The sequence below is a fragment of the Hemicordylus capensis genome, chromosome 5 (assembly GCF_027244095.1).
Source record: "Hemicordylus capensis ecotype Gifberg chromosome 5, rHemCap1.1.pri, whole genome shotgun sequence".
NCBI lineage: Eukaryota > Metazoa > Chordata > Lepidosauria > Squamata > Cordylidae > Hemicordylus > Hemicordylus capensis.
The window spans coordinates 105670679-105674955 of record NC_069661.1 but is presented as its reverse complement, the minus strand read 5'-3'; positions in this window follow the sequence as shown (position 1 = coordinate 105674955).

Genomic DNA, 4277 nt, shown 5'->3' with positions numbered 1-4277 from the left:
GTCTCTTTCCATATGAACCCACTAATGCAAAGCATTCAACAACTGAGACCTTGCTGAGACTACGAAGCTACCCAAAATATTTGTTTTCCATACTTCCCAGCCATCAAATATTCAGAATGAAAGCTCCATTGCATCTCACGAAAGAAAATGGGTGACAGAGGGCTCCTGGGGTTTCTTTGTGCATCCTAATAAAGCAGAGCTTGCTCATCAACTTCACAGAGAAAGTCCTTATTTATACAGCTGTACATGACAACTGATGGCTCCAGAGTTATGAGCAAATGCTAATTAAGACCCCTTTGTTAGATTATCTGTCTAATTGAGGCTCTAAGGCTCCCTGTACTCTCATTAGGTTCTGTTCCAGACAACGGGTAGATACCAGCAACAAATTATTTTATACAGGAATAGGTGAACCATAACATTTAGGATTTGGGCAATGCTTCAAATTTGCTGGATTATTTTTCTGGATATCCACTTAATATAGGACCACTGTTCTGATGACATTATTGGCCCCTGGTTGGGCTAGAGGAGGATTTTTGTGCCTCCTGAACCTCATCAACTGAGCTCCTGTTGAGTTGAAGGTAGGCAGGGCAAGGCACAGGCAAAGAGAAGATGCTCTGTTGCCCTGAAGGAGTAGTAACACCAGAGTCTCCCAGCTGCTCAGACAGTGAGCAAAGCCTTTATAGGAGCTGACCACCTAAGCCAGGGGTGGGGAACCTCGGCACTCCAGCTGTTGTTGAACTACAACTCCCATCATCCCTAGTCACAATAATTGTGGCTGGGGATGATGGGAGTTGTAGTTCAACAACAGCTGGAGTGCCAAGGTTCCCCACCCCTGACCTAAGCTGTTCTGGCCTATACTAGTCTGATTTTTCTCAGATTGGCAGTTTAACTCAAGACCCAATTCCAGTTCCATACTATTTTTTTTTTAACATTGTATATCCCGCTGTTCCTCCAAGGAGCCCAGAGCAGTGTACTACATCCTTAGGTTTCTCCTCACAACAACCCTGTGAAGTAGGTTAGGCTGAGAGAGAAGTGACTGGGCCAGAGTCACCCAGCAAGTCTCATGGCTGAATGGGGATTTGAACTCGGGTCTCCCCGGTCCTAGTCTAGCACTCTAACCACTACATCACGCTGGCTACTCACAGTCAGGGGAAAAAGGGAAAGGCCTAGTTTTATAGCATGTGGGCTACAGGGCATAGCAGTTTGCATTGCATTATTCCACACAGAGCAGCACACAGGACAGAGTTCATTCTGACCCGTCACAGCTAGCCATCCTATCTAGGTACTTTATATATCTGTCAAAAGAACAATGAAGGCTACAACATCATCAGGTACCTGTGCTGCCATAAGAGGTTTTGTGCTGGTGTCAGAATGAAAGGAGTAATAGAATTCTAAAATTGCCAATATTTCCAATTAAGAATTCAATTTCACATTTTGAATGTAAATGTTTGCCTCAAAATTTGAAATTTTGAATGTTTTCAACTTATTGCCTTCTTCTTTGCTTGATTTTGACATTCAATAACAGCCAAATATTAAATGCCATCATATGCCAACTATCAAATACTATCAAATATTAGATACTGCAGCATATCAACTATGAAATGCTGTCAACATCAGATACCATTCTTGTCAGCCTAAGTATTAAAATACAAGTCAAATATCCTTGAGTACCAACTAAAATTTCAAGTATTTGAAGAACATTTCCCAATTAGTCAAGGATTCACAGAAAATTTGGAGCATCTCAGTCTAACCTACCTCACAGCGTTGTTGTGGCAATAAACATAACAATGTACACCATTCTGGGCTCCTGGAAGGAAAAGTAGGATATAAAGGTAAATAAATAAATAAAAATATTTGACACCAACATTCACAGAACAGGATTTGGAGGAGAATTTTTGAAACATGTTTATTTTCATTCTAATTGGTATTATGCTGGCTCCAATCAGGGCCCAAGTTAATGGTGGGGGAAAAGGGTTACCCAGACTCTGAAATCCAGGAGAACTCAGTTTAGGATGCAAGGACATTGCCAGAGGGGGGGAAATGAGGGTAAAGTGAAACTCATGCTTCAAGTTTATGAAAATGAATTTCCCTCTATCTACATGTGATAGCTCAATCTTGTAAAATCATTTGAGATTTGTTGCAGTCAAACAAGCAGCATTCTGGATTGTGAGTCGTCAATCCAGACCCTCCTATAGGAGGAAGAGAAAGTGAGTAAACAAGAGAGAGAGCATGTGCTTGTACAGGAGACACAAGCTTGAGACTCAGATATGTACCTCTCTATGTCTCATGCACTCAAGAAGATTGCCAAGATTTCCTTAGTTCCAGCCAGCATTGTCTGTGCAGGAGAGCCAACAGAATGTGGCAGCAGGAGGGAAGAACAAGCGTTATAATAATTCGACACATTGAGAATCCAGCGAAAACAGGAGTCTGTTTTAGAGTTCGTTGTTATCAATATACTTATAGCAAATCTCTCTCCCCTTCTCCACCACCCCTTCTCCACCACCCCCTTTCAGTCCAGGAACGGTCCTGAATTAATCTCTAAGAGGAATAATTTACTGATCTTAGACATTGATTCAGGTTGGGGGTGGGGAAATAACAAGCATAATCCAGAGAATACAGAAGTAATCCTGGTTGGAAGAACAGCTGATTCAATGTGAAGTTAACAGTCTGTTCTGTATAATGTTATACTTCCCCAACCCCTGAAAGATCGTGTTCACAATCTGTGGGTACTCCTGGATGCTCAGGTGACTACTACGATCAGGAATGCTTTAGCTAAACTTAACCTGGTGCACTCACTGTCCTCATTCCTGGTGAAAGCAGACTTGGACATAACCATGCATGACTTTATGTCATGTCTTATTTTGGACTACTGCAGCTATATGGGGCTGCACTGGTTCCCGGTCATTTTCCAAGTGCAACTCAAAGTGATAGTTATTACCTTCAAAGCCCTTCCTCCATATGAATCCATTAAGATCTGTATGGGAGGGCCCTTTGCATGTCCCACCTCTGAGATGTGGCTGGTGGGGCCATATGAGAGGGCCTTTATAGTGGCAACCTTCTTAGCTATCAGTTTTTCTTATATTGTCATATTTCGAAGACCTGGCTTTTTCAGCAGGATGTTGACTGATTACTTCTTCTTGTTGTTGTTTAATTGTTCTGAAAGCCACACAGACACAGACTCCTTTACTGATGGAGTTACACTGGCTGCCAATAGGTTCCCGGACAAAATACAAAGTGCTAGTTATAACTTACAAAGCCCTAAATGGCTTAGGCCCTGGGTATCTAAGAGAGTGTCTTCTTCATTATGAGCCCCACCGCCCATTGAGGTCATCTGAGGAGGTCCGTCTCCAGTTACCGCCAACTCGTTTGGTGGCTACACAGAGATGGGCCTTCTCAGTCGCTGCCCCGAGATTGTGGAATGTGCTCACTGCTGAGATACGATCCTCCCCATCTCTGGAAATTTTCAAAAAAAACCCACCTGAAAAACCATCTTTTCACCCAAGCTTTCTCAGCTTCCTAAATTTTAGGGTTTTTAATATCTGGTTTATTTTAAAATTAAAAACCAGATTTTGGGATTTTAATCACTGTAATTGTTTAATTGTTATTTTAAAATATTTTTAAATTGTTAATTGTTATATTGTTTTTTAATTTGTTTTAGCTCTTTGCTGTTTCGCTCTTTACTTAATTTGTTTTAGCTGTTTACTGTTTTAGTAGTTTGTTTTAATTGTAAACCGCCCTGAGCCATTTTGGAAGGTCAGTATACAAACCCAATAAGTAATAATAATAATAATAATAATTTAATTTATTTAATTTATTAATTTAATAATAATCTGTGGCCCATAGGGGCCACAGAAATCATCATCGACCAATTACAAAAAGCAACTTTACTGGGAACAGCCTATATTCTGCGGCTATATCTATAATAACAGCAACAACATTGATAATAAAATCCAGCCATCCCAGGTCCTTGGGAAGGACTTGATGTCTGTATAAAACAAACCAGTCAATAACACTTGCCTGACTGTGTAAACAACAACAACAACAACAACAATTGCTGACCTTCATTTCTGATTTAGCTGCCTTATACATATACTAGTAAAATGGCTTGCAGTTTGCAAGCACGTGAACACCTTATGTTGCTGCGATTCTAGTTATTTCCTAGCTCTATGACGTCTCATGAGCCATGCTGTCCAATGAGAGAGTATCTCCTAATTTTCCGGAGCATGACTGCATTTTTCCAGGGTATGTGATTGTTGTTTTTTCTGTCATCTGGGCGA